General features: G+C 38.4%; 1 long non-coding RNA gene across 1 annotated transcript in view; it reads left to right on the top strand.

Annotated features, from left to right (window-relative positions):
* Positions 1–12,244, top strand: part of LOC148184160 (uncharacterized) — a 133,552-nt gene that overhangs the window by 81,540 nt on the left and 39,768 nt on the right. Inside the window, exon 2 of the long non-coding RNA XR_015772785.1 lies at positions 206–353. This is a non-coding gene — a long non-coding RNA (uncharacterized LOC148184160). The remainder of the gene's footprint in view (positions 1–205; positions 354–12,244) is intronic.

Raw genomic sequence — 12,244 nt, 5'->3', positions numbered from 1 at the left:
AAGTACCTTTTAAAAAAAATAAAATTAAATGAGTTAGCTTCTAGCAGTATGTGGAGGAAAGAGATTTTTGGTAGGCTAATACAATGCCATCATCTTTATCCTACATTTTGCATAAGATGTCTTTTTGCTGTGGTATCCCTCTAAGCTTGTTGGAAATACTGCTGCATCCCATAGTATTAATACTCGCTTTTTCTCTTCAAAGCAGGGCATGAAGGCAAGCTGTAAGAGCACAGCTCCCAGGGAAATTGTGGTGCTGCTTGGTCTGGAATGCAGATCTTAGGTTCTCACTGTGGTTCTTGCTAGTTCTGTGGAGGTCTGTCTGCACATCTGGAGCCAAGGGAAGCGTTTGACAGGTAGGACCCTCCCTTGGAGCCTTCTGCTTGCATCTTTCATCCCTTTGCAATGAAGATGCAGCATGCGTCTTTCCAATTTCTCTTCTAAATAAGAAAAGGGGTCTGTCAGGAACTGCTCAGTTGTTTCTGATAACTCCAACCCTATGCTAATCATAACTCTGGCACGGTGTTTCTCCATCTGTGTGGAAGAGAAGAGCATGGGAGGAGCGGGTGGCGGCGGTGGTGAGGATACACTAAAGCCGAGGCATGCGCCGCAAACGAGACTTCGTTGGCATGCCGTCACACATTGTTATTGTGATTAATTATGCCCCTCAGTGTGCTTAGTGTATCCTGACACAAGAAATAAAAGGAGTGACACTGTTTACCCTGCCTTTCCCTACTGTGGTACCTGGGAATTCTCTGGCCTTGCTGTGGCTGCATTGTCTGTATCTTCACTAGATTTGTAGCATATTTATTTTCTACAGGGGAAAACCTCTGTCTTCTCTAGAGATATACTGGGGATCATGCTTCTTCATACAGAAGCTTTTAGCTTCTGTTTTGTTGCCTGTTTCCTTCACAGGGGAGGCTCTAATTTTTGTTGCTGCATTGATGATCACCTTTGGAAAAACTTCAGTCTAATAGTGCATAGCAGAAAGAAACAAAAAGGGTAATAAATTCTAGTATATTGTCTTACTTCATGGCAAACAGAACTTGACTCTTTGATGCCTCCTTCACTGAGGCTCAACACAGGACCTTTCTAAAGTTAGAGTGAAAAGAAAGTGTACTTTACACAAAGGAAATTGTGGAGAAAGCAATCAGTGTGGTAGGAGAATGATGCTTTTACTGCATTTGTGATGGAATGGAACACAGAGACCAAACATTGGATGATGTGAAAGGCTATGTATGAAGTGCTATTACTGTCACGATGATGACTGAATGCATGTTGAAATTACCTTTACAGGAATAGCAACAAATGATCTCTGTATCTTCCCCTCCTACTCATCCAAAGCTCTCAAGGCTGCATTCCTAATCAACGAAAAACAGGCATCCCACACCCATGCCAAGAGGAATAACCTGAGCATGCAAGCTCTGCTTTGGATTAAATGTTAAAATTGTGTACCCTATATTGTCAGGTTATAAGAATTGATGAGATAACGATAAATTCAGTTATAATTCTCTACGTCAACCCTCATGTCCTGTTACTCAAATTCCAGTGTTGAAAACAAAATTCTCATTAAGTGCTAATGATTATAATCATACAACACTTCATAGCATATCATTGTCAGTAATTACATACACACATTCTTAAGTTGGAATCTTTATTAAAAATACATTTCCTTTTAGGGGCTTCAGTCACTTGAATGTGGAGTGAAAGTAAATTAGGCTGTGGTAGGCATTGCAGCTATAGTTACTACTTCTTCCATTATTGCAAGTTATTATAAGCTTGTATGATTGAAACTGCTATAGATAAGCATGCAATAATATTTTCACTGTCACCATGATCACTGACTGAGATAAGAACTTGATGCTCTATTTTTGTTCTGGATAGAGAAAAACAAGGAGGGGTAAATGGGGGGAAAGGGCTTCAAGTCTTGCAATGATATGCAAGGAAAAAAATTTCCAAGCCTAAAGGAGGCCCACACATACGTCAATGATGACATGCAGCTCTCAGAGGATTTAGTGTTAAAGGGACGTCTGCTAATTCTGTTTGCAAGAGAGAAGAGAAAGCATGCACATTCAAGATACTTGTTGTATCATTTTTAAATCAAGGCCATCTTTTTCTCGGTGGTAAACGTGAAATGTTTTTAAAGGCCAGACTTAGCATAAAATCTATTGGTTGCTATGGAGACCACTTACCACACAGGACTGCACTCTGTGTTCGACTCTGTGATTTTCTCTATTCAAAGGTTTGCCATTGTCAAAAAACAAATTAGTTTTTCTGTTGTTTATTACAAAGTTCATTATGAGAAAGGTAATAAATAATATGGTATTTTATTAGTGTGAGGAGAGATGCCATGTGTGAATTAACCAGGGCACTATTCCTTAAATTTGCCATTTTAAAATAATTATAGCAAAATTTGCTATTGTTAGGAAATAAAACAGAATTTGATCAGTCTGTGTAAATGAACATGAAGTGAAGCAGGTAGTTGGAAGTCTGATCCCAACAAAATTACATGGTAATACGGCTTTTCACACCTACACAGCACTTAGTAACAAAGCACTGAAAGAGAAAGAAAGATTAAACCCTGTTAGAGTAAAACTTTATACCTGAGGCACATTACTTCTTTCCTTATGAAAGAAGAGGTGGGTTCAGGACCCCATGCTCACTGAATTATTCATGCTGTCTTTTGCATCTCAGATCTTTAGGGTTGAAACTGGTAGAGGTTGTTATTATCAGGAGCACAAATCTAACTAGGTACTAGGTTCAGTGAAAATCTGTTCGGCTGTTTCTCCTGAAGTGTTTATCTAATTACAGCAAATGCTTTCTGCCAAACTGTCCAGCATACCCACCCCCAAAAAGAACACATTCAGGGAGGATGTGCAAAGTGTTTAATTTCTGGAATATATTTGAAACTGAGGCTAGTTGACACCTGGGATCTGGGTGAGAGAGACAATTCATTGAAGTATCATGGGAAGCCCTTCACATTACTTAAAGATATTTCCAAGACAAATTGATGTTAGAAAGTTCTTTCTCACTTCTTTTTTTAAATAAAATTTTAGTCTAATTTCTAATTACTTGAGGAATGCATGAAAATATTACTTTCAGCACTTGAGACTGGCTCCTATCCCCTCCTTGGTGAATTTTGTACCTTAGTGAGCCAAATTCAGAGCTGCTGCAAGAGGTACAGTTTCTCTGACTTCAGAGAAATGCTGGTACTGCTTTTGGTGTGTGGTCTCTCTCCCATTGACAGGCCAATGATGGGACTCTCACACAACACAGAAACAGGTCTCAGTTCAGCTTGGAGGTTTCTCTGTGGATTTTTTTTGTGTTTAACTATTAGTTTGTCTTTTATGTGATGGGTAGATCTTTGTGAAGCGTAGGTTGTCTCTAGTGATTTTGTAGGACCCCCTAGACATATGAAAGGATATCCAAGACATGGTGGTTTATGATGGTCATTTTTAGAAATGCTGAGTTTGTAGGCAGGTAATGCAGCAGAGATTACTTAATTGCAAATCTAATTTTTTTGCCAAGCGTTTGTGTGCATATAAGTTATTTTGATTTCACTTTCCTAGTCAAAGCACTCTCCTACTAAATACCAACTGTACAGTGTCAAGTCCTGATAATTAACGTGTTGCAAACATGCTATTAAGACAAATCAGATTGAAACACATAAGAAAAATGAAAGCATAATTCAATTCCAGCTATTGTCAGTCTCTTCAAGAATTATTATGCAGTTGGCCTCCTCCTGTGCAGCTCTGTTTTAGCAGAGCATGCACTGTTTCGCACTGCATGCAAAGTGACTAAAAAAGAAATAAGTCTCTAAAAAGGAATGCTCCAGTTTAAACAAGCCAGTGGGGACTACTTAGGCAAAACTAACTGGTGACACTATGTTTATAGTAATGGACAAGAGAATATGACTCACAAATGGTGCAGAAAACATATGTTTAATAAGCTTCTACTGAAAGTGTCATATTATTATTTATAATAGAAAATTTTACCCCTTAGAATAAGCTTTTCATTTTTCTTTGTGGTCAGGTTTGTGTTTGAGCTCTCCTGCTTAACATCTTGCCCATGTTTTCCCTCTGTTTGACTCCAGCTCCTTCAGAGAGCTCAGTAGGGAACCTGTTTTCCTTCTGTGTTCTGCCAGATTTCATTAGGGTGGTATGGACTGTTAATAGAGCAGAATTTTTTGCCTACCGCATAAAATGGAATAATATTGTCTTTAATCAAAAGTAAATGTCTAGGAAGCTATCCCTACCTGAATCAGCTCTCCTCCTCTACTTCTAAAGCAGCCTGACAAGGGGCACAGTTATTAGACAAAACATTGTTTCTGGAACTGTTTTCAGATGAATGAGGCATTCCTCAAAGGCACTGTATGTACAACATGAAAGAAGCAATCCCGACATGCACAAAGAGACCATTCAGGATTCCCATACAAAATTACTAGCCTAATAATATGACCTGAATCAGACATAAAGCACAAGATATTTGTTCATGTTTTTTGAATGCTGTCAAAACTTTTACAGGAATATTCACAAATAGGAATCTGCTTCTTGCCGCATTTTGCAGTTCTCAGTCTCTCTGCTTAAACCAGTAGCTCACTGAAATAATCTGGGGGCTTGTTTTAGTATCATTGACTGTACTCTGGGTTCTGCAGAACATCTATGCTGTTGACAAAATAGTGACTGACATCCTAGTGAGAGGTAAGGCTGGTATTTTCAGTCCTCATCAAAATGAAAATCAGTGCATAGTTCAATTTGGAAGTTTCATTTAGGTTTTCCTGTATCTATGCCTGTTAGTAAATCTTACATTTTTCCTTAAGAGAAATTTGACAGGAATTCCAAGGCTTGTTTAGAGTGCATTCTATTTATAATGAATCTCTTCTTCTGATAAAGCGTTAATGAAAACTGTGATACCATTTTTAGGCTGGAATTTACCTGTTTCTAGTAGTTCAGTGCAGAACTCAGTCATGGACTTTGTACTGGATTCTCTTTCCAACAGATATCAAGAGCAATCCAACTCTTTATGTTATCCAATGCCTTTATTCAAGAAGAAGTGATGGTTTTTCTGTTAGACTGTCCCAGATCACAGTTCTGATTTTAAAGTTCAGTAATTTGAGTGAGTTGAAAGCAGGGGAGATGCTGTGTGCATGAATTAAAGGTATTTCTAGAAAACAGCCATCAAATGATGACCTATAATGCAATGATAAAGAATGAGTCTGCCAAGGTTTGTTCTGTTATTATGGGCTTTAATACTTTTATATAGAAAAAATAGTAATGAGAGAGACGAAAATGTTGAGAAATGGGAGCTGAAAATTTAAAAATGGGGGAAATTCCTTAGGAAGGACAAGTAATATATGAACCCAAATAGTTGAATCGTCTAACCCAGGCTCAAAGTGGCAAAGTACAGAAACTATTCTTCAGTCCTTTGCCAAGTATTGAGTAATCAATTGTTTTGATCCAGTTGTCTTCTATTTTTTCTATTATATTTTTATAGTTAAAAAGTAAGATGGTCTATTAGGATAAACTAGGCAGTTTTCTGAGTCTGTAATGCCATAATACTTAGTAAACTATTTGTTGAATAATTTTGAAATGTAGCTCTGGACAGTTACTTTATTAACAGAGCATAACATATCCTTATATGACAGCTCTTCCTTAATCTGTTTGTTGTGGTTGTTTAGTAAGCCAGAATAAACTGTAGCGTGTCCCTGCACTCAACCTTGTATCTTTGTGCTGCCATGCAAACATTTTAGTTACATGAGATTTTCAATAAAAATTCCACACAGGCACATTTGTTTGACCCAGTATTGGGCAAACAAAACACTGGCATTGCTTGTATGGTGCCTTATCCTCCTAGAACAGGTGAATCAAAGAAAACGTGCACATAACAAAAATGCCCAAAGCTACTGCAGGAAAAGTCCTTACCATTTTTCCTGCCTTATGAGGGGTGGGTCTTTCTTAGGAATGATTCTGTTTCCCTTTCTCAGCCCTTAGTACTATCCTTTGTCTATCAGATCTGGAAGAACAGTGTTTGTAGTCAGATTTTTAAGGACTGTGGAGACTCAGGGCTTTAGAATACAAGTCTAGGTTGCAACTTTATAACTAAATAGTGAGAAATCATGGCGTGTTTTTTCTCCTGTGTATAATGTTTATGAATGCCCTTACCTTTATGACCTTTCCATCTCTAGAATTTCAGAGTAATGGTCATTTTACTTATTACCCACATGTTGTATAGAAAATACTGGCTTCTGCTTTTCTGTGAGGAACCTAGGTTGTGTGGGACTTCAACAAAAGATGGTGTTAATAGTGGAATAGTGTTAAATATAAACGAATCTACAAAAATGTGGCAAGAGTGGTGTTGAAAAGACATTGAAATAACCAGTTATTTTTGTGAGACTTCTGGAAGATTTTCATTATTTTGGGTTGAACTTTGGATCTGAATTTATATCCAGACTGCCCTTGGGAACTGCAATTCAGCTATCAAATACCACTGGCATTTAGCCTTAGTTTGGGGAGTAGATAGGAAAAGAGCCAGAGCTGCAGTGAGAGAAGATAAAAAAGGAACTGAACAAAGTAGACAGTGGCCAGCTCTAATTTATTAAAAACATAAGTATGCATTTGTGATGTTTCTTGTAATGTTTATTGTTTCTATTTGGTTACAATTTTGCTGCCTTTTTCATTCCATTCTTTCTGAAGGAATTCTATCCCCAAACTACAGCCCAGTAGTGAGTTCTGGGATACAGAAGCCCCTGAGAGTGCAATGTAAGTAAAAATTGAATAACTTCACTCTTTTGGGGACTGAGTGGGATTTTGTCTTGTCCAGGTTAAAAGTGGGAAACTGTTTTTCCTGCTTTTACTGTTACATACACTTCTCATCAACAATACTTTAAGGTTAAATGTACATATTTATAAGAAGTAACTTTTTATCCTACACCTGCTGGGCAAGGAAATCTTTTCATGGGCTTTAGTTATCCAACAAGTTGTGTAAGCAAAAAAAGTTTCCCTCTGTCTAGTGGCCTCTACTTGTGTTGAACAAATGGCTAATTTAGTATATTGAACATTCAAATCAAAACAGAAGTAATTTTTAATGGTTCTGAAGAGCAATGGAACACTGAAATATGGATCCATTGGTTTGTGTTTTTCCAGGTTCAATATGCAATGATTTCTAAATAGCTACAATTCACTTAAAGGCAAAAACCACAAAAGAATATAATCAAAATAGTTTATTTTAAAATGAAGACAGAAGCAAAACTTTATCAACTGCACTGTAAAGGGACAGGAAAAAAATTACTGAATTCTGTGAGTTATAATTATTGAAACTGATTTGTTTCACTTCAAGAACAATTGTTAATCATTGATTTGAGTTTGTACAGTCTCTGACCTCACTATGCCAAAAAAATGAAGATGAGTTTAGTTAGATTTACTTGTACCACAAGGGTCATGGAAAGTACAGAAGAAGGAAGTATTGAATGTATATTAAAAGATTTACATTAAAAATTTATGTACATCTGTGTTTAAACCACGACTACTTGAGAAAGACTGCGTTGAAGTGGCTGGTGTTCTGATGCACCATACTGAACTTTGTGTGCTGGACCCTCTGAGACAGAGGGGTGTGCATACTGTGCAGATCCCAGAGCACTGTACAGTTCAAGCATATCTTCTGTCTATTTAAGGCATAAGATTTTTTAATTTGTATGTCTTGGATTCCTTTTCCTGTCAAATGACAGTACTTATTTTAGTTGCTATCAGATTTCTAAGTAGCTCACAGATAAGAATAACTTTTCCCTAACTGAGAAACGTGTAGGTTTATAGGCTCTGTTTTGTGTCACGACACATTTAAAAATCATTTGAATTTTCTAATGAATATGAAAATTAAAAGATGGATTATTTCAGGAAGATATGTCAGTATTGATGACAACATCCATTACCTTCTTTGTGCCAATGCGTTTGCAAGTTTAATACTGCGTGACCTTGAAACTTGCAGGCTAAAGAGTACTGCTGTTTGCAGTAGAGGGGACCTGACTCTAGCAAGCACTGTTTGGCACCAAAGTAAATGGCATATAATTGCTTGAAATACTTCTAAAGGAATAAAAATAACATAAATTTTCCTCCATGACCGGCAAGATAGACCTTAGTCTACAGAGGTCCTCCCTTCCCTTCCTCTCATGTCCTTTTATTTTGGGGCAGTTCGCTGTCCACTGAACTAAGTGCTGCTTTCCAGAAATCATGACACACTAATTAATTCCTCAGTTGAGGCACAGCCTGCTGATTTGTAATGCTTTCTATTCATACTCATTTCAAATGATTGTTAAATCAGAGCACTGAACACCCACATTTCTGCCGTGTTCCTTCAGCAATGTTTAACAAATTGGTTCTCCAGAGTTCTCTGTTCCCTTCCCTGAAGAACTGCTGCTCCAGTGGGCATGATGTCAGTCCTGTCCCACTGCAATAATGACATTCACCTCAGCAAAGTCTGTTCATAACTGAGTGCTGTAGTATCCCCTCTCACATCACAATTAGCCACCTCTGCTTGCAAAAGTTGTCATCACGTTTTTCTATGACTGAGCAAGGCTCTGCATATGAGCGTGCATGTATCCATGGTATTGCACTTGTCCCCATTTAAAAACAGATTTGATGGTGGAGGAGTATTTCCTCCCAATGGTATTAGAAGCTGTATCTAAACTACCATGCCAAAAATCCTCAATAATTCTACAAATGATGCCTAGCTGCACTTACTGTACCTTCCTGTAATGTGTATGCATGAAAGAACAGGGCGATGATGATTTTATTGTGTCAGAAGATGTCATCACATAACTAGACCTTAAAATAGCAGCAAATCTAGCTCTAAAAGGAGTAGCTGCAACCAGTGTACTGCTACATAAAATTGTGTATTTGAGTGCTGAGAAGTTTGAACTAATTCCTCTGTTTGTAAGTATAGGTACAATTTTGTAGCCCATAGTAATTTTGTTTACTGCCCAGAGCATGTTTCTGGATGTAGATTCCTTATGCTTTCGCAGAACAGCCCCTTTCTCTTTAAGCTGAAGGGTTGGGGAAGGGGAAAGCAGGCTCAATGCACGACAAGAAAAATTTAGCCTGTGCAAAAAATGCTGGATTCTACTAGACAGTGTAATTAATGAAAGGATTTAGAAGAAAGAGCCTATGGAACTCTTTAAAGCACAAAAAAGGGACATTTATCTGGATTATGTCTCTTGCTGCAGTTCACATTTTCAGCTGGCTCCGTGTCAATAGTAGCTTATGATTCTGTTAGCTTTACACAGAGAGAAATCATACCTAGATGATAGATGTCACTTGAGGAATTTTCTTTGTTGTTTTTTTTTCCCATGCTCTCAGGCTGCAGTGTATTAGCAGGTTATTGTCCTGTAACATTGAGACAAATGTAACAAAGTTAATTGGTAAATAGGTGAATATTCATTTACAAGCAGTTCTGGGTTGTTCAGTATTCTTATGACTTCTGCTTACGGCAAAAAATTGAGGTGAACAAGTAGATGGCATAAACTCTGAAAAAAACCAAACAACCCACCTGCCTCATTTTAATGACTGAGGCACAGTGAGACATGCAAGACTGGCAGCTCCAAGAGTAGCAGATCATACTCTTGTGTCATGGAGTTAATTCAAGAAATGGGTTTTAAAGGGGAGATATTTGTTATTTTATGCTTCAATGAGTTGGTGTTTCATAGAGATACCTGAACTAAGGAGATAAACTTTGTAACCATTTGATACAAATACACTTTTCTCTTTTCACCTTTCCACATAATGCCCCTCTGCCAGAGTTTTTGTTGAACAGTGAAACCTGAAATTAAATTTTACAAAAACACACACTCGCTGTGTCAGCCATGTTTCAGTAATGTGAATTCAGACAGATAACTTGTGGAAGATCAGATGGAGAAGAGTTTGTATACTGTAGGTGTTGCACCAAGCACCATTGTGGTGTACAGCTCATCAGGACTGCTTGGCCTCTTGGGTTGATAGAGTTATGAAGTCTTCAGTTGCTGATCATCACAGCAAAGAGACTGTTTGTAGACTAGAGACATGAAAGGAGATTGTGCTGGATTGTAAAGTGCTTGGAAAATACCTCCAAACACAAGTCCCTAGTTCTGATTGCATGTTCTTGTTCAGTGTGATTTTTTTAAGAGTCCCTGTTTTCATATGTTTCAGTACAACTGTGAGAATATTCTAGTTGCAGGGACTTCTGCAAAGGGTTAAACAAAAATAGAAATCTTCACTGTATCATAGAAGCTTGTTTCAAAGTCCAAATCACCTTTTGTCCTTTTGCAGACATAGCTTATGTTCCTTCTCTGAATTCTGGGTACTTGAACTTATTCCTGTAAGTATTAGTTTGTGCTGTTTTCTACTGATTTTTCTTCTCATGGAGTGAACTGATGAACTTAAGGAAGGCCTTTGTATGTAATTTTTGCATTGTCTTTATGTACACAACCTATACAGAAGACAGCTGGACAGCTATTGTGTACTTTGACAGCATGCACTGAAAATGTTGGAGTCTCACTCTTCAGTTTTGATACTGTTTTTCAGATTTTAGCTTCTTGCAGCAATGATTGGCTTCATTGCTAATTCATATGGAGATGTAGTAGTCTGTTTTGCAATGCTGACTTGAAATTGTAAATGCAATATAGACCACACACAGTTTACTGTAAGAAAAATTAATAAAATATCTGTCTTCATTTCCAGGCACTATTTAAAAAAAAGTAATAAATCAGTGTAACTCTCTGTAAAGTTATAAGATTTATTAAAGACAGCAGCTTTGTTCAAAATAGCAAAAGTGCATCTCCATTAACTCTGCTATATGTTGTTCTCAGATAAGACTTGTTTTCCACGGGACAGGAGTCCTAAACTTAAGCATGTTTATTATGGATTTAATATTGGAGGTGTTTATGTTCATATCACAGAACTCAAAACTGAATGTGAATTAACTGTAAATTTTGACACTGTCTTAACTATAGAGCAACACACAGACTCTGAAGATAAAGGTGTATTAATCCTCTTAAAAGTGGTTGAAGCTCAGATGACTTCCTATTTAACTTGCTTAGGCCTTGAGAATGATAAAAACTTAAAAATTTCTGGAGTCCTGGAACCACTTCAACCAGTCTGTCAATACATGAGATAAACTGATTTATGTATTGAACTTTCCCTTGGCCCTTTTCAACATGTGTCATGGACCCCTCAGGATCATTGACTCCAACTCCTGGCCCTGAGCAGGACCACCCCTAGTCACACCCTGTGCCTGAGCATTGTCCAAAAGCTTCCTGACCTCTGTCAGGCTGGTGCTGTGACCACTTCCCTGGGGAGCTGTTCCAGTGCCCAACCACCCTCTGGGTGAAGAACCTTTCCCTGATATCCAACCTAAACCTCCCCTGACACAACTTCAGGCAATTCCTCGAGTCCTGTCACTGTTCACCAGGGAGAAGAGATCAGTGCCTGAGGTCTCCCCTCAGTCTTTTCTTCTTCAGGCTGAACAGGCCAAGTGACCTCATGTCTTCTCACACCTTCCCCTCAAAGCCCGTTGCCATCCTTGTTGCCCTCCTCTGGACACTTTGTTAGAAAGTAATGGTGTTGTTTTCTTTTTTTACATTGTGGCACCCAGAACTGCCCCCAGCACTGGAGGAGAGGCTGCCCCAGTGCAGAGCAGAGCGGGACAATCCCCTCCCTTCCCTGGCTGATGCCCCCAGGACAGGGTTGGCCCTCCTGGCTGCCGGGGCACAATGACTCACATTCAGCTGCCATCGACCAGGACCCCCAGGTGCCTTTCCGCAGCGCTGCTCTCCAGCCTCTTGTTCCCCAGTCTGTATGTGCATTCAGGGTTGCCCCATTCCAGTTCAGTAGGAGAGAGCTTTAACGTTTTCCAACTGTGTCTTCTTACTAATATTGTTTTTCCCCTCTTTTTCAATGATAATCCTTAGTTTCTAATGTCCCCACTGCATAGAGTTGCAGGTAAATTTGTGGAGTTACTTTATTTTCCATGCTGAATCAGATTGAATCTTCTGGATTGTAGCCAAAAGACACCTGCAAACATTTTTACTATCCGATCTTCTTAGTCCCTCTGTTGTTGTGACAGTTTGTCTCCTATGGTATCCAAATTTTTTCACTTGTGATGATAAAGAGCTTCAGCTCCAGCTCAGTTTCCAGCTGGTTCCTCTTGTCGGGTTCATAACATAGGCAATGCACTTAACCCAGTTATTTAACTATTACATTTGAAAACAGTTTTGCTGAATGAA

The sequence above is a fragment of the Pseudopodoces humilis genome, chromosome 6 (genome assembly GCF_049639895.1).
Source record: "Pseudopodoces humilis isolate 2021_Gansu_Grassland_sample_001 chromosome 6, ASM4963989v1, whole genome shotgun sequence".
NCBI lineage: Eukaryota > Metazoa > Chordata > Aves > Passeriformes > Paridae > Pseudopodoces > Pseudopodoces humilis.
The sequence above is the reverse complement of the archived record's forward strand: the minus strand, read 5'-3'. Positions and strand labels throughout refer to the sequence as shown.